General features: G+C 35.9%; 1 protein-coding gene across 1 annotated transcript in view; it reads left to right on the top strand.

Moving 5' to 3' along the window:
• The first annotated feature begins 321 nt into the window (after nt 1-321).
• LOC128861824 (connectin-like) overlaps nt 322-19913 on the top strand; it is a 167695-nt gene continuing 148103 nt past the window's right edge. The window contains exon 1 of the mRNA XM_054100199.1: nt 322-656. The gene's annotated coding sequence lies outside the window, so the exon portion shown is untranslated. The remainder of the gene's footprint in view (nt 657-19913) is intronic.

Raw genomic sequence — 19913 nt, 5'->3', positions numbered from 1 at the left:
TTGATTTTCCTTTAATAATTTTAAATACATAAGAGCATTATACTTTTTGTATACTTCGATATGTTAATACGTTGATGAAAAGTGGATTAAAATTAAATAATATAAATACGTAAAGCCTGTGAGTAAAACTCTTGATGAAAAATTTTATATATATTTTAATTGATAGGCGATTAACACATCTAACTTTAACTCAGAATTTACAATTCCGTTAAAGAAATGTATTAAATACATGTAAATTGAATTAAAAACAAGAAAATTATTTTCTTTTACTAAATCAATTTCATTTACATATCAATGCCTGACAAAGCTAAATTAAACGATGGTGCAAAAATAAATAAACCAAAAATAAAACCCTTAAAGGAGCAACAAAAGTGGAATATTAAACAAGAAAGCGCACAGCAAAAAACAGCAAAAAAATCTACACTTAAAACTCAATTTAAATTTTATCGTGTTTGCATTTAGAAGAAATGCCGATTGACAGCTATTGCTGAAAATTACATCAACTATTTACAAAAGGGAAAATATAAATAAATAAAAGTGAAATTGTAAGCAAAGGCAAACAATAGCGACAACAAACAAGTGAAAATATAAATAAAATACGATATTTACAACCTGCCCACAGCAACGCGTTGCCACCTCTACATCACAAGCAACAAGTAAGTCTTCGCTATCGTCTTATCCTTTTTTCTTCCTTTTTATAGAGCAATGCTTTCACTTCCCTTCTGTTTCTTTGTAATGTTTTGTGTATGCAAATCCGGAACAGCTTAGGCAATCGTTGACGACTACATGAAATGCTACCACCTTTTCATGAACACTCACACACATTCATACGTACATACATATACACACCATATACGGGTATTCGAGCGAAATATTGCGCAAGTTAATTCCGTTGCCAAAGCACTTCTGTGCATAAGTAAATTATTCGGTGAATGTTTTTTAAAAACCTTAAGCAAAAACACAAGTAGTTTGTAAAAAATTAAAAAATAAAGTAGACATTCGGTTGTTGGAAATTTCACGTTAACTTTCACGTCACTTTTACTACCTGCTGCTTTTTGTTTTATAAATGTCGCCACAGCTGTGCCGAGTATAAACATCAATCAACATCAGCAACAAATTTCGCAACATCAAGAGTTCGTTCGTTGCTTTGTTTCGCGTTCATTCTAGGTTTTAGGCAAGATCCACCAGTTTTGATTTATTTGCACCTTCTTCTTATTCTGTTTCTTAATTACCTGCCCATAAAGCGACCACAACTCCACTCAACATTCGCAAACACTCACGAGCGCACCCACACATTCGCGCACCTATACATATACATATATACATCTTAGATAGCTGATTTCCCTGCCAACCGGCGAGCTCACACTTTTGATGCCTCACTGCCACTGTTGATGCCTTTGGCATCAGTCAACACGCTGTCGACTCGCTGTCGGCTGGCTGATGAGCACTCATGACGGTTGCTGGCAACGCTGGTTATATACCGTTATTTACTTGATGCCTACGGCTCAGCTTTCTGTCTGTGCTTTGTTGAGTCCGAAGGCGACCATTACGTTAATTTAAATTTCAAATGAAAACATTAAATCACTCTTTGACTGCTTTCTAACTACATTCGTATTTAGTATGTGTGTATGTGATGGTATCAGTTTTAGTTTAGCTTTAATCCTTACGTAATACTCGGTTTGCTACAAGCAAATACCTTGAAGATTCTACCTTGTGCCTAAGATACTATTGTTCATTAAGGTCCTCACAGTTGGCAATATTTATGGTGTTCACAATCGCTCTCCCTAATCGGCATACGGTGCGCAGGATGCAGATGCGCTTAATTAAATTTGAGTATAGCTATATTTTTAGTATACACTATATTTTATTGTAACGGTGTTTTCATCTATATATAATTTCATGGGCATAACATTATTTTTCAACCGAAGATAAGTTAAACAGTTTAAAATGAAAATAAAAAAATGATATGAAATAAAAATAAACTCTAAAATCATTGTCTAACTGGTAGATATGGACCTACTTGAAAAGCTTAAATGGACAGTCAGGCTGAATTATTCAAATGGAAAGAAAAATACGAGAGCAACTGCCTTATTGCCTTAAATATGGGTTAATCAGCATATTGCAACACTAACTTTTGACTCAATAATACCAATTTTTAAACTGACTGGCCTATCTGAATGGGTTTGTGCGTACGTAGACAAACGAGTAAAAACATCAAACTGTAGAGAAACTTTTCTCTAAACAGATCGTCCCCCAAACGGCAATATTAAAACTCAAGGTACGTTTCTTCTCATAAAAGCCTTCTGCTTTTCGGGATTTGTAGAATAAGCTTTAGACGCACACCACAGCCAATAAAAGAAAAATGGCCGATTTACTATTAATATTTCATAACTCAAAGTTGGTTTACCTTAACAAGAGTCTTTCATCAGTTTGGTGGGCGTAACTTGATATGTGGGCATCATACCATCAATAGATCCCGGGTGCAAACGCCTTCATGGATATAAGACTTCAAAATTATTGAAATTTTTCTCTAACCAACTAACTAATTTTTCTAAAACCAGTATTGCCACATGTTGAACAGTTTTGAAAGGCCTACTATCTACATAAATTGTGGGAGAGCATAGTATAATTGTTTGATTCACAATATCCTTAGAAAGGCTCTATAACACTGCATAGAACAAGAAACAACTATACGCAGACTCTCAAAGGGTATCTTACCATCGCACAGTGGTCGAAATAAGCGATATAGGTGGTCTTAATTTAAAGAGATTGAAATTTGAAGTGGCGAAATGCCGGAAAAATTCTTTTTCTTTTCTTAAGCAATAATCCACTGCAGGGATTAGCACTATCTTTTTTTTGTTTTTGTTTTGCTTTGCTTTCAAACATAAGAATCGTTGTGTCAAGTGCAGATCAAAACTTTTTCGCCTTGCATACTGAAACTCGCTACATTAGTAAGCAAATTCAATTTTATGGGATAACTAAGCTGTTTTATGATATGTTTGCAAATTTTTTAATTAAAAATTGTAGTCAAAGTTAACCTTGCAAAAACACCTAATGCGAGTATTTTGGAGAACAAAACTCACGAAATTCGACCCTATTCAAGGTAATCTTTATTTTGCTTACTGATGTGATTCGTTTTGATCGTAAATGTGCAAAATAAGTTGCTAACTTTTGCATACCCAAAACACATATTCGCCAAGTTTCTTCCATTACTAACCAAGCCTTTACTGACGAGTTTATTGCAGAGGCAAGCTCCAGCCCATATAAAACTGGCAAATGAAATGCGTCCCGGATTGTGTCAAAGATGAACTCTAATAAAGGTGTGGTTAAAAAATCAGGTAGTGCCTTTGTTCAGAAGAAGCATTGGCTTTTTATATACATAGTTGGCGGTTACACAAAGAAAAGGAAATTGTTTTGGATAAAGAAATCGAATATGAAGAGCTGAGTTCAGATAAAAGCGACGCAGATTCTGAGTGAAGAATGAATAAAATTTAATGTAAATAAGTTACAAAATATAGCTTAGGTTAGCTTCTTGTGGCAGTCGGCTTAGAGTAGCCCACACACGCCTACTGTTTACTTTTCATAGAACCAGTTAGACTCTCTTATGAAGTGTAGGATAGATTTTATCCCGACACCGATAGTTCCTTGAGAGAGTCAAAATGGTACTTTCCTAAGAACCTTTCTCTACTCCTGGCTCGACAATTACGGAGGAAGTCTTCTACAGTTTTTTCCTCTTCCTCTTCAGCAATATAAAAAATATGAAGATATGCTTGTGTTTTGAGTTAACTGTTACTGACATAATTTTCCTTCCTACATCTATCAAATAAAACTCATTTTGTGAACATTGTAAATTATTAAAAATATATCACTTCAACTACTACTTGAAATAAAATAATGGAAATTAATTTTTTTTAATGTTTCAGAAACTTAGTCCGTATGTACGTAAAACAAAAAATAGTGTAGCGCTTCTTTTTTGGATATATGAATTAAATTCCGCTAGATTGACCAATCCGACCACTGTGTATCGGAGATCTATGAGCGGGCCCAAGTGCCTGTACCAGACCCTTTAAGTAGTTGGCAGCACTGGACTGGTGAGCAGCTGATAGACGAAATGTTGCACTACCAGAAGTAAGGCCTCAAAAATAACTAACGAAAACAATTCGTTTTTACGTTACTGCTAACGTATTGGGATTTACTTATTTCTAATTATTTGGTTTAGAATCAATTCAATTGAAGCGAGATAATTTAAATGCAAGTTTTAATTAAAGTTTATTTTTAGAATTTTCACAAAGCCTCGTATTAACTTTTTGGCTTCTAATTTCAATTCATGTTGGGTACATCCTTATATATAAGCCATGAAGGATGTTTGAGTTTTGGTTTATGTAAATAGGTATATATGTAAATATTCTATACTTTGCTTTAAAACTGGAGGTAATTAAATTTTATTTTGCTTTAATTTATTCGGTTCGCTTTTTCACAAACTTGTTTTTTGTTACCCACTTTTTATGTTGTATTTAAAAATTGCAATATTTTATGTATATTACTTCTTTATTTTTCGTGTTCATTACTTTTGAGTTTGAATTATGAATAATTTCATTTAAACCTCATTTTCTGAATTTTTCGCTTATTAATGTATTTTATACTGATTATGCTTTCATTATATAATATGTATTTGCATATGGGTGACATAAACGTATTGGGGAACCGCGCACTAAATAATAATAAAAATAAGAATGGTGGCGTGGAAACTGAAAATTCCCTTTTTTTTAAATATCCAATCAATGTTTCTTGCAGTGTGGCATCACTAACGAAAGTTATAAAAAAATCAGTTTTTCACACAGCTAGTTATATACTTAAATATGTTCTGAATTAAAATCACTGGTCATTGGTCATTGATTTTATAGTACAAAAAATATAATTAATTTATGGTTTATTGATAAGTGAGCAAATATGAAAACTACATAAATATAATTCATTTTAATCGATATAAGGCAGTTGGAAGGCTAGGGCCGTAGGATGATAGATTGCCAAGATTAACCATTCGCTATTGTGAAAAACAAAATTGTGAGAGTAATTTCGTCAGATCTTGGAAAAAATCCATAAAAGGAGAATCGACACCCACCATCCTTTCGTCGACTTCGCCAGTACGAAAAGGAGTTACCCATATGCCGCGATGTCTGAATTTGGTTTCCACGCAAAACTAATACGGCTATGCAAGATGTCGGTGCTCAATACCAGCAGCGCCATCAGAATTGGGAAGGACCTTTCCGAGCCGTTTGATACCAAACAGATTTTTCAGACACGGTGACTCGCTGTCGTGTGACTTCTTTAACCTGATTTTGGAGAGGATCGTGCGAGCCGCAGACCTTAATCGCTCAGGCACAATATTTTATAAAATATATTTATATAATATTTATTGTTGGCGAATGCCGATGATATTGACATCATCGCAATTAACAACCGCGCTGTTAGTTCTGCCTTTTCCAAACTTGATAAAGAGGCTAAACGAATAGGTCTGGAGGTGAACGATGACAAAGCGAATAAACAGTCGGCGTACTCGTGTATCGGCACCCACGTCACTGTTGACAGTTATAATTTCGAGGTTGTAAAAAACTTCGTTTATTTAGGAACCAGCATTAACACTGATAATAATGTCAGCCTTTAAATCCAGCGAAGAATCTCTCTCGTCAAGAAGTGCTACTTTGGACTAAGTAGGCAACTGAGCAGTAAAGTCCTCTCTCGACGAACCAAACGAACACTCTATAAGGCTCTCATCATGCACGTCGTAACGTATGGTCAAGAACCATGGACGATGACAACATCCGATAAAGAGTCGCTTGGAGTGTTTGAAAGAAAGATTTTACGTAGGATTTTTGGACTTCGCACGTTGGCATCGGCGATTATCGTAGGCGATGGAACGATGAGAACATAACAAATAAAGATCGAGCGACTTCATTGGTTGGGTCATGCCATCCGAATGGATACAAACGCTCTGCTGGTGGTAGCAGGGGAAGAGGAAAGCCTCCTCTGCATTGAAAAAATACGGTGAAGAAGGACTTGGCTTCACTTGGTATGTCCAACTGGCGCCGGTTAGTACAAGAAAGAAACGACTGGCGCACTTTGTTAAATTCGGCCAAAATCGCGTAAGCGGTTATCGCGCCAATTAAGAAAACTAAGAGAGTAAATGCGGCGAGTAGCTTCGACTGCTACGTCATCAGGGACTATGCAGCAGAATTCTGTCTGCCAATTTCTCACTCATTCGTTCAATCAGTCGTTGTTCAAACGGCAAAGAAGTAATGGCTGTGTCGGCTGACATTATGAAATGCAATAGTGATTCAAGATGAAGCGCGCTGTAAGCGTAGGTAATGTTGATAAAGCATTTAAAAACTTTATAGTGTTTCATTTTAAACTATGTATTACTGCTGTTGCGAAAGTGGCACTGGCAACCCATTTGGCAGTTTCTCATCTCCCAGTTTTTCTCTCACATAGCTGCAAATCCAGTTCTTTCTTATTTAACCGATGACGAATACGCCTCCACGGCGTGTGTAAGTTGCATATGAATTTTTATATTGAATTGTAAAACTTATTGATCTCAAGAAAGCTTTCAGCTTCTGATTACTAATATCGCTACTTCACAGCTTTACTTGTCAGTTTTGGAATTGAGCTAAGGAAAATTGTTTTAACTGCCTATATCGACAACTGTATTAAAAGTTTTTATATCCACTTATTCTAAGAGTATTATAATTTTTTTCATATACCATAATAATGTAGCAGCATAGAGAGTTGAGACAGAAATATGTATAAAGGTATATAACAAAAGGCTCAGTATGAAAAGAGGAGGCGATTAAGTGCTGAATGTCTACCCGTCCGTCTGTTCATATATGGTATTTAAATATATTTCAAGGAAGTTTGGTATTAAAAATGGACACTAACTACGTCCATCTGCCGCATGACGGTAAGTTTCCAAATCTCTTTTATAAATGATGACAAATTACTTAAATTTGGTACATATAATAAACCCAAAAAAAATAAATATGATAGTGCCACGCCCACTTTGGGGTCAGTGCGTTTATCTCTATATCGACTCAACAAAACTCGCCAAAAACGTGGTACACATATTGCTCGCCAGTTCTTTTAGATCAACCAGATCTGTTTGTTTGTTTTCTTTTTTTTAAAGATTAGTCAAAAAAACAAATTGTCTTACAGACTAATACAGATACAACTGTACTAATACAATACACCTGCAGAACCTTCGGTCACAGCTCAATAAGATATTGGAGCTCAGGTTGCACGGACTACATGGCTCCGTACTTTAATTGGGAGTGAAGGTTTCGCACTACAATTGAAGAGGAAGGATGGCACAAAGGCATGAAGCCTGGCCATAGAACTTTTCACATCTATACAGACGGCTCTAAGACTTTAGACGGAGTGGGAGCGGGTATTTACTGCTCTAAACTATGGATAAGGCAGCCTATCAAGCTGCCAGACCACAACAATATTTTCCAAGCGAAAGTTTTTGCTGTGGGGAAAGCCGCGGAGCTAGCCTACACTAGAACAAGAAAGAATTCAACAATTAATATATACGTGGATAGTCAAGCAGCAATAAAAGCAATAAGCTCATATTGCATTAATGCAAAAATGTTCGATGGAGCAGGGAGGCCATAGAAAGGCTTGCCACAAACAGTAGGCTGCATATCTACTGGGCACCTGATCACAAAGGCATTATGGGGAACGAAATAGTAGATGAGAAAGCAAAAAATGGTGTTAGACTACCTTTTGAGCAAGATATCGACATACCAAAACCGTTAAACACAATATACAATGAAATGGATGACCACATGAAAAGGCGAGTGGAAGCTAGGTGGACTAATCTGACGACATGCAAAACAGCAAAAGTCATGTGTAGAACTAACGACAAAAAACTGACTCAATTCGCACTTACGCTCTCGCGAAAGGACTGCAGAACTATCATAGGAGTTCTAACAGGTCATAATCTATTGGCTGCATATGCGTACAAGATAGGGATTGTTAACACGGAGAAATGCAGGATATGCAGAGAGGGTGTTGAGGAAACTTTAGAACACCTTCTGTACGTTTGTCCGGCATTATTAAAAGCGCGACTCAGATGCCTGGGAGCCCCACTGTTTGAGGGTCTGGAGGACGGTTCAGCGCTGACATCCTACATGATGTCTACTTTAGGTATTCATAGAGGTCGGTCTCCATCTGGTATCGCTAGGGACCAAAAGGTCTATACGTGGCTTATTACTAACCAGGCTAACCTAACGTATATAATTATTATAATCTTAATCCGTAAGAAAAAAATATAGGAAAACATACTAAATCATTTTATTTATAGGCATTATAAAAAGTTTATTGAAAGAGTGTTTAGAAAAGGCAAAGTCTATTCCAAAACATTTGTGAATAGTAATGAAATCGATCAAAGCTCTCATGACGGGACAATTCTTTGCACAGAGTTCATATTAAGCTAATATGGGAAAAATCTCAATTACGAAGGGCTCTAAAGGGGGCATTAAGATAGATTCGCTCGAGAAGGGAGAGGCAATAAATAACACCTTGAATAATATTAAACACGAAGGATAAAGAGAGAACAGATCGCCGAGACTGTAGAGATTTTAAATTGATAAACAGGCATCTAGAATAGTATGTATGAGGGTAAATTGCCATGAAAACGAAGGGAACATAGAGCGAAGACAATGAAAACCTTTTGGATAGGTGCAACTAGAGGTATATGACAGGTATGATAAAATCTCGATTTGAAGTTTTAGGTTGTTCAATAAGTTTTGCAATTCGATAAGAAAAACACATTTTTATGGCTTGAAATACATTTTCAAAATTGATGTTTACGAAAGGTCGATTTACACCGCAGTTGCGGCCAACATTTGAGAGGAATTATCTTCGCTGTTTTATTTCAATTTCAAATACAATATCTTTAAATTGATCACCCTTTAATATAACTGGCACTTAAACCCTTTTTTGCTTATTTGGCCGAGCTACTCCTTTAATTTTTTATGTGCGTTTTGATGTTTTTCCACAAATGGAAGGAGCTATAGCTATTAGAAAAAACATTTTCTCTTGTTCGGGGTTTCATGCCCAGGGTTTTAAACCTGTCATGATATAAGCTTAATTATAAGTAGCTCGAAAATTTGAAGATTCAGAGAATCTCAAGAATTGTGTACGTAACTTGTACATACTGAATCAAAATATTTTGCTATTAATTGCACAAAAAGGCTTTGTTAGTAAGAAATATTTGTGGTCTACAACCTGATGGTTTATTTACAAATGGACTTATGTATGCTCAACATACCCCCGCACGGCAGGTGGCTTTTCCCTGGGGCTTTCCAATGGCTACGATGCATTCAGTAGCTCACCGTTATGTGACTAAATTATTGAAACTTTTTGCTGAAATTCAACACACTCAGTTGCAACCGCTTCATTACAAATAGTTTTCCGGTATATTGAAATAAAATTGCTCAAGCATGTGTACGAGTACTTACACAAATTGTAAATTGGATGTTCATTCATACATACATACATACAATACATATATGTATTGCACATAAAGATAACAACTCTTCGCAAAATATAAATTTCTAAAAGTCTGAATTTTTCTTAAGTTCATACATACGTAATGCTCTTAAAAAAATTTTATGTACACACAATTCAATGATTAATTTTAAATTTAATTGTTTTCAAGTTGATTTGCTAACATTTAAATTCCTCAAAAACCACAGACAGTAGTGTGGCATTTGTGTGGTAAACATACATGAGTGGAAATGTGTCAGAAGAAGAGAAACGTTTTACAAAATAAATGCAACTGTAAATGCACATGCATAACATAGTTCAACATACATAGCAGAAGTTGCAAGTAAATCACTGTCTCTATGGAATTTCCCATTTCTCTGTGTTTCTTGAATGTGCATGTATCGGGTGTTTTTTGAGAGCTTGAGAACTTAAAATGATAATATATATATAATTGGCGCGTACACCCTTTTTGGGTGTTTGGCCGAGCTCCTCCTTCTATTTGTGGTGTGCGTCTTGATGTTGTTCCACAAATGGAGGGACCTACAGTTTCAAGCCGATTCCGAACAGCAGATATTTTTATGAGGAGCTTTTTCATAGCAGAAATACACTCGTAGGTTTGTTATTGCCTGCCGAGGGGCGACCGCTCTTAGAAAACTATTTTTTTTAATTTTGGTGTTTCACCAATATTCGAACCTACGTTCTCTCTGTGAATTCCGCATGAAATATAGTATTGTTGGAATAACTTTTTTTATAATCTGGTAGATAATTTTATGGCATTTAGTTCAATGTTCAGCATACGCCCGCTGCGGCAACGAGTTGGCCCATTCAATCAGTCCATTTTTTAACTATTTTCTCCAATAAATCTGTATAATAAATTAAAATGAGCCTAATCAGCAAAAATGCGGCCCAAACGATGGCCATTTCGCTTCAATTCGTACACGAGCTGTATTTTATAGACACGTAAGCCAAGATCTTTACATAAAATGTTCCACGTAGTCGAAAGACAAATACCAAAAAAATTGAAAACGACGATATTTGGGCGTCTTCTTCAACGCTTCGCTCTATGAACTACGCGAACAGATAATTTTTGTTTTTTTAAGTAAATTTCCACAGTTTGAAAATTTCTGGCATTAAACGATTGATGTTGACTCGCCCAACCTTAATGAACAGAAACGTCAGCACGGTTTGTAATTCTCAGTTACGGTTGTTGATATCCACAGTTCTCTTGCAGCTAACAAAACACCCGATACATGAATTGGGTATTATCTATTAGTATATAGGAGTGTACACATAGTCAAGTCTGTATGTTTTTATGCTAGTAAATTCATATTTAAATTGGATGGGTGTTTGAGCAATGGCGATATGTGCTTTTTGCGAGAATTATTAAGAATTTCCAATGAAGCTTACAGCAAATATTGTCTTAGTGTTTATTTTGCTAAAGCTAACACCATCACTATTAGTTAATAATATTTTTTTAAGTTATTTCTTCGAAAAGTTTGTTCTCAATCTTCACCAAATTTTGATAAAATATTTGCCCTTACCACATATGTATTTTTGTCTAGTTTATTAGATATTTTTACATACGGGCGATATTTTATTCCACATTTTCGCCTGTACCGACAATATTTCAATATATATATACATAACATTATAAATATCCAGACAATCAAAATCTATAAACTCAAAATGGAGGCAGGCAAAATATAGGAGAGAATCATCCAATTTTGTTTTTGAGTAAATTTTTCACTAAATAAAAAAATTTATTCTTAGTGCTGAACATTTTTATTTTGACCATTACACACTCTATTGTTTGTCTGTTTGTACACTGCAACTGCCAGTTCACAAGTGTGAAATATAATTGGCGTACGACGTCACTTGCAAAATTTATGAATCCTTCGACAGGGTGACTAATTTTGCGCCATATGTATGTCGTATATAAAATGTGATGCTTTTATTCTTTTATTATCTTCTATGCCACTTTTATATCGCTGGTTTTTCCAGTGTCCAGCAGCACTTCTTTCCGTTGAACGATCACTATTTATAGTTGTGCTAAACACCTCGTGCTGAGAATTATATTCAGCTAACGAGTAATATCTTACCCGCTCCTACCATATGCCTAGCAAAAAAGTGAGCGCCATGTTGCATAAGTCTTAGGCTCGCCAAAGCAGGACAGGTAAGTGGTGAGATGATTTCATTTCACATTACAGAAGCTGCCGCAAAGGAAATTTAAAGTACAATTCAAAGCGCTCCTGAATTGTACCTTCATGACTTTAAGTTAGCTTAGTTTTAAATTAAAGTGACAGCTGCATCACGCGGTGCCTGTTGAAGGTCGGCTAAGAAAAATATCTTTTCTTTTTCCGCCTTACGAGGCGTAGGATGCTGCGCATGCTTCTTGAATTTACGTGCAAAATAATATTTAAATACCTAACAGCATCGCCTTTAGCTGTATGAAACAGTAGCGGGGTTACTTTTCAACGCAGTTTACTTCGTATGCGTTTTTGTAGGTGCAAAAGTCTTTAGATATGAAATCCTCCTGTTTTTTACGAGAAATGCCATTAGTCAGTGACCAGCTAATAGTCATATTTTTCTGATCTCAAGTGCTGTCTGTGACCCATTCATCTTTTACTCTTCCAATCGAAGTGGATCTGAGCCGTTATTTACGAGAGGAATGTGTAAATCCTGTATTTTGACCAAGAGTTAATTGGTTATTTTTTGTCAAATATTGTAAAGCAGCGCAAATTTGTTTAAGCCAAAGTGGGTTCTTCTACTGTTCTTAGTTACAGTTCTCAACAAACAGTTCTGCATGTAAACGTAGACTTAGGCTTAGTAAGTAAGTGTAAAATTTACACATAGATGTGAGTTAGAGGCAGATATAGTATTACTCGCACCTCTCAGGCATTCTGTGTTTTTATAAATTGTAAATATACAGAACTTCCCTGAGTCGAAGTCTAAAATCTCTCTGGGTTGCGTTGCTGCTGGCCCTGAGTTTGTCAATGAAGTTTGCTGGAAGAAGGCTTCGAAGAAGTTTTAAAATTAAAGCACATTGAATAACGGAAGCCTTTAAATTCTTTCTACATAGTCTTATTTTAAGTTGTAGTTGTAGTTGTAGGAGCGACTAAAGACGACCCTATAATTACTGCGTGGTATTTACATAGAGCATAATTTAAAATCCATTTAAAGTTCAGACTCAAAAGGAGTACTTCTTAGGTACCATTAAGAGCATTTTTGGGCGGTTTTGGCGTAATGTGTATTGTGTAGGAGAATAAGTTTCCGCCATTTCTTAGCCAAAGTTACAAATTATTTAAACAATTAAATAATATATGATATTATGTGAAGTATGTAAAGTATGTGCCATTGGAAGCTACCGCATTACTCCACCTTTCAGGCAGCATACGGATTCCTCTGACGAACAATTCGCGTTCTTTGGACTTGATCCATTCATTGAGCCAGTTTGCGATTCTCTCATAAGAAGTGAACTGCTCTCCATCAAGGGCTGGTAATCCGAAGGTGCAATGTCTGGGGAGTCCGGCAGGTGGGGCAAGATTTCCCAATTCAGTCCCTCCAAATATTTCTAGACCGATTTAGCAACGTGTGACCTGGCGTTGTCATGCAGCAAAATCAGTTTGTCATGTCTACCGTCCCATTCCAGCCGCATTTCTTTGAGAGCTCCTCGATTCATACGCACTAGCTGCGGTCGGTAACGATCTCCAGTAATGGCTTCAAATGGTCTAAGGAGTTCATATCATAATAGATGACACCCTTCTGATCCTACCAGATGCACAACATAACCTTTGAAGCATGAATAGTTTTTTTCGCTATCGATGGACGCTTAGGGATATCATAATATACCTATTTTTCATCGCCAGTGACGATGCGATGCAGAAAATGGTTTCTTTTCTTTCAGAAAATCTTTTCTTTTCTGCCTCAAGAAGCATCTCACACGTCACCAAACGTCTCTCCTCTCGATATCCGTCTCCTTCAATTGATGTGGCATTCAGTTAAATGTTTTCTGGATCATTCCTATCCCGCGCAAACATTTACCGATGGTTGACCTGTAACAGCCAACTCTTTGTACATATCAACAAGGATTCGATATGCGTCTTCATTCAATAATTGTTTTAGTTGAGTATCACCAGTGCACCTTTGCGATCTTTATCACGTCGAAATTGCCACTTTGGACGCATCAAAACCACTCTTTACAAGTTGTATTTCATGGAACGTGATCACCGTAAATATTGATCAATATGTTACACGTTTCAGCTGCACTTTTCTGTAAAAGGTAATAGTGAGCTTTGACTTCCCGCTGTGTTTTGAGATGAACGTAGATGTTTGTGACGTCAGGTAAAAAGGGGGATCTTTACACTTCAAACGAATGTGAACTACTGCAATCGAGACCTCACATATAAAGCGTTTTTCAGTAATAGCGCTTCAACTTTTTTTTTGAATAAAACACAAACGGTTTGACTTTTTTAACTAATTTTTTTTTATTATCGAGTTTGAACATACACATTTAAGTATGAAATTCGATTTCTTTTGCATGACCACCGCGTGCACGTTTTACGAAGTCCAATCGTTGAACCCAATTTTCGACCACTCTTTTGCATAAATCGACCGAAATTACAGCAATTTCGCGTTCAATATTGGCTCAGAGCTCACAAATCGTCGCCGGCTTGTTACTGTAGACCAATGACTTCACATAACCCCAAAGAAAATAGTCTAGAGGCGTCAAATCACACGAGCGCGGCGGCCATTCGACCGGTCCATTTCTGGAAATAATGCGCTCATCGAACTTACTCTTCAACAAATCAATTGTAGCGTGTGCTGTGTGGCTTGTGGCCCCGTCCTGTTGAAACCACATGTCGTCTAAGTCCATACCATTCAATTGCGGCCAAAAATAATCGTTTATCATGTCGCGGTATCGATTTCCATTCACAGTAACGTGGCGATCGTTCTCGTCAACGAAAAAATATGGGCCAATTACGCCGCCGGCATGTAAACCGCACCAAACAGTGATTTTTTCGGGATGCAATCACGTGCCTCATGAATCACGTGTGGATTGCTTTCTGCCCAGAAACGTATATTTTGCTTGTTGACAAAGCCATTGAGACAAAAGTGAGCTTCATCACTGAAGATGATTTTTCGACTTTAAACTTTCTTAACAGAACACGCATTTTTATAATAAAATTCAATGATTTGTAAGCGTTGCTCAAGTGTGAAGCGTTCCATGATGAAATGTATACTAATGAAGTTTACAAATGACAAGCGAAAAATAAAAAATATTGCGTCGTTCGCCCTCCCTATCGGAAAAAAGTTGAAGCGCACCTATTGAAAAACACCTTACAAGTTAACACGAGCGACCAGCTAAGCAAAAAATAACAGTTGGCAGCGGAAACGTCGATGCCAGCAATGTTGCGAGCTATGCCTAGCAGCGAAATACGATCCCTTGCAGTAAAATGCAGACCAGCGTCTTTAGAGCGTAGGGCCAGCTTACATTTAAGAATTAAGGTTATTATTAAATCAGTTGAATTTGGGAAATAAAGGCCGACGGTTATCACCTCGCTAAGTACTAATTCTCTCATTTAAGCGCAACACCGCGTGTCATAAAAACACTGTGGAAAACGCATATAATTAATTTACACCTTCAAATCACCAGTATATTACTAAAGCGAACACAAAAATAATATCAGCAGTGACACCTCTTTTACGAGGGCGAAGACTTATTCTCACACCCAATACCTTAACTACAACAGATGTTTGCAAATTCCAGGACATTTGGTTCAAGTTCGGGCATAAGCTATGATTTCACGATTTATAGGGTGAAAAGTAAAGTACTGAGGCCGCCGAGGCCGCCGAGTTCAGAACGAACATCTAACAAACATCTGTGTATCAAAAAAAAAACAATTATTTGAATTCTATATAGACTAATCCTCTCTCAAAATTTTGCACGATTTTGCGGTCTAAGCGTATGTGCCTGTGTCTTTGGAATATTCAAGCTGTCATTATGAGAGGATGCCCGCATTTAAAATTCTGTCTGGCTTGGAGCATAGTAGCACCGGACATTTCAGTCGCTCTATTAAGCAAAAACTGCAAAAACTATTTCCTAGGAGATTTTCTAAAGATCATACCCCTAACTCACACAAATATGCTTAGTACACGCTGCAGATTCAGTTGCCATGTAGATGGCTAGACAACCCTTATCAAGATACATTTTAATTTTACTTATGAAACCATAAAAAATCTATAAAAGCGTTAGGCAATAAATTCTCTTCCGGCTTTTATAAAAACTGATGAAAATGTTGTACCTCTATTTAACCTAAGAACCTTTTTAACGCCATCGTTAACAAAACCTATGCGCAGTACATTTTACAGTACATTTTTCAATAATTTGCATAGCTCTAAGTGTATGTATTTCAGTGTGTTGACGCTGTTTGAATATAGTGACTTCCAATTTATTTTAAAAATTCGTTTCCGACCACAAAATTAGCAAAAACAGGCCGACAAATAAAACACAAATTAAAACCCAAAAGAGAAAAAGCCGAAAAGAAAATAGCCACATCCATTGAGGAAGAATTTAAAAGAAAGTAGGCAAAAACTGTTGCCTATGCAAAGGCGCACAAATCGGCTTAATCGTGTTTACTCATATAAATAGCATTCTACTAACTTATTTGTACAAGTTAACGCTACTTATATTTAAAGTTCATTCACTACACGCGTTTCCGCTGAAAGTTGATCCACCTCAGTTGCTCGATCTTTTCGCTGACGCTATGTCTGTAATAAACCGTGTGAACGGCAACAAGTGAAATTCCGCGAATATGGTCACGCGGCATAACAGGTGATTGAGGGAATGCATAGGTTAAATTAGCTTTAAGAAATTTTGTAAAGTTTAGTTGATAATTGACAAGTGAATAAATAACAAGGAGCTTGCTCCGAAAAAATAATTTTTTTTACATTTCTCAAAATAAATGTAATTAATTGGCGCCCAACGTGGTAGGAGGAATTCGGCGCGAGTATTTGTAAAAAGGACACTTGACATTCAAAATGAGTAACCCAAATAATTTAATTAGACCTCCTATCCTTAATGCACCAATCCCTCCTAATCCTAACAATGCTATCAACATACCAGGACTGAGTGAATTAATTACGAACATTGTGAATAACGCGATAAGGAATACGAACAGTGACTTAGTAGGAACAGATCAAATAATAAATCCGGAACACCGTAACAATTTAGGCGAACTCGATAAAATACCGGATATAGTAAGATCAATTAGAGAATTCTCAGGAAAACACAGGCGAAAAAAAGTATAGGATGGTAGTAGACTATCGTAAACTCAACCTTGACACAGTACCCGACAGATATCCAATTCCGGATATTAATGAAGTATTAGCACAACTAGGCAAAAATAAAATTTTTTCAGTACTTGATCTTAAGAGCGGTTTTCATCAGATTCCCTTAAAAGAATCTGACATAGAGAAGACAGCATTCTCTGTAAATAACGGGAAATATGAATTTACCCATCTTCCTTTCGGTCTCAAGAACGCACCTTCGATTTTTCAAAGGGCACTTGATGACATTTTAAGGGATCACATAGGGAAACGATGTTATTTTTACATCGATGACGTTGTGATATTCAGTAAAGACCAAGAAACCCATTTTAATGATATTAAAACAATTTTTGATACCTTGAAACAAGCAAATTTAAAAATTCAGCTTGACAAATGTGAATTCTTAAAGACAGAAGTAGAATTTTTAGGTTTTATTATTTCGGAAAACGGTCTCAAAACAAACCCCAAAAAAGTAGAGTCAATAATAAATTTTCCAGCCCCCAAAACCTTGAAAGACTTAAGATCATTTTTAGGTCTGTCTGGTTTTTATCGCCGCTTCATCAAGGACTATGCGAAGCTTGCGAAACCCCTGACAGCCCTTTTAAGAGGGGAGGATGGACGTGTGTCCAAAAATCGATCCAAAAATATTCAAATCACATTAAATGAAGAAGCCTTAATTGCATTCGACAAAATCAAACTTTCTTTGACTACAGAAGATATAATACTAAACTATCCCGATTTTACAAAACCCTTCCAATTAACCACAGATGCATCTAACTATGCAATAGGAGCAGTCCTATCTCAAAATGACAGGCCCATCGTTTTCATATCTCGTACATTAAGCGAAACAGAAGAGCACTACGCTACCAACGAGAAAGAGATGTTAGCCATCATCTGGTCACTAAACAATTTACGTAATTATCTCTATGGGTCACGAAAAGTTCAAATCTTTACGGACCATCAGCCTTTAACTTACGCCCTCAGCAATAAGAATAATAACAATAAAATGAAGCGATGGATGACCATCCTTGAAGAGTATAATTATGAATTATACTACAAACCAGGAAAGGCAAACGTCGTAGCAGATGCCCTATCCAGACTACCCCAAATCAACCATCTAACAAATTCTGAAAATGACAATAATTCACTAAGCGAAACTATCCACAGCGACATTAGTTCTTCGCATCATTTGATACCAATAGCCCAAGAACCAATAAATGTGTTCAAGAATCAAATTTTTCTTAAAATAGAAGAAACGTCATCTTATCAATTTCAAATTATATTTCCAACTTATCATAGGCATATCATTACTGAAACCGAATTCAACCAACAAAACTTAATAAATCTTCTGAAAAGATATCTAAACCCATCAGTTATTAATGGCCTTCATACTGACGAGAACACCTTAGGAAAAATCCAAGAGATTTACCCAATTTATTTTAGCAACTGCAGAGTAAGATTCGCAAGAAACATAGTGAAAGATTTACCTAATGAAACAGAACAGAATAATGAAATAATTAAAGAACACAAACGCGCTCACAGAAATGGTCGCGAAAATAAAGCACAAATTCTAAGAAACTTTTACTTCCCACAAATGCAAGCGAAAATCGATAGAATCGTTAAACAGTGTAAAATATGCAAAGAACAGAAATACGAACGACATCCTACAAAACCACTATTACAATCAACTCCTATTCCTCAATATCCAGGACAAATAGTTCACCTCGACATTTACCATACTCATAAAAAAGTAATACTAACAGCCATAGATAAATTCTCAAAGTATGCCCAAGCAAAAATAGTCAATTCTAGAGCAACCCAAGATATAATACAACCCTTGAGAGAAATCCTTTTAAACTACGGAATCCCCGAAAAAATAGTCATTGATAACGAAAAATCTTTGGGATCACACCCAATAACTCATTTGATAGAAGATCAATTTAATATAGCAGTTTTCAGAGCACCCCCTTACACCAGTACTGTCAATGGACAAATAGAAAGATTCCATTCAACTATAGGAGAAATCATGAGATGCATAAAAGCCGAGAAAATCCATACCTCATTTCAAGACTTATTAGAAAAATCCATGTACAAATACAACTACACAATTCATTCCACTACCAACCAAAAACCAATCGAGTTATTCTTCGGAAGAAGAGTATCAACAAATCCTTTGGAATTACAAAAAGATAAAAATGAAAATATTAATAGATTGAAAGCAAAACAAGTAAAGGCTCTTAACTATCACAATAAAAATAGACAAGTTTTTAAAGACTATAACCCAGGAGATATTATATTTGTAAAAACCAACAAAAGAATAGGAAACAAACTTTCATGTAGATACAAAGAAGAAACGGTAAAAGAAAACAAAAATAGTACAGTTATCACTCAATCAGGCAGAAAAATTCATAAAGGATTAATTAGGCAATAATAAAAATTTACATAAAACAAAATAGTTATAATTATAACCCTTATAACAAAAACTAACAATTTTCTGATTTCTATAGAAACAATATGACAGACAACAAGGACATCCTACTAATACTAACCATACTAATCATGACGACCACTAGCTTAACAGAAATGGAAATACTAGACTACTCTAAAAATCATTTAATAACGATCAATGACAGACAAGCTAAAATACAAGAAGGGACATTCAAGATAGTACACCATATTGACCTGGACCAATACGACAATTTTTTAAAAGACATACTAACCTACCTTAACAAGAATATTCCCGCTAACAACCTTTTCTACCCCATCCTTAAGTCTCAGATAGACATATCCTTAGTAATACTTTCGAACATAAAGCCAAAAATGGAATTTAGAAATAAGAGAGCTATTAATGCATTAGGTACGGCATGGAAGTACATTGCTGGTACTCCTGACCGCGAAGATTTTGATATTTTGAATAATGATCTAAACAAACTAAAGGAAAATAATAATGATCAAGTAATAATTAATGAAGTTTTCAATGAAAGAATTAACAACTTAACAACATTAGGAAATCAACTACTAAATTCGATAAGAAAAGACAATTA

Source organism: Anastrepha ludens, chromosome 4 (assembly GCF_028408465.1).
Source record: "Anastrepha ludens isolate Willacy chromosome 4, idAnaLude1.1, whole genome shotgun sequence".
Classification (NCBI taxonomy): Eukaryota; Metazoa; Arthropoda; class Insecta; order Diptera; family Tephritidae; genus Anastrepha; species Anastrepha ludens.
The sequence above is the reverse complement of the archived record's forward strand: the minus strand, read 5'-3'. Positions and strand labels throughout refer to the sequence as shown.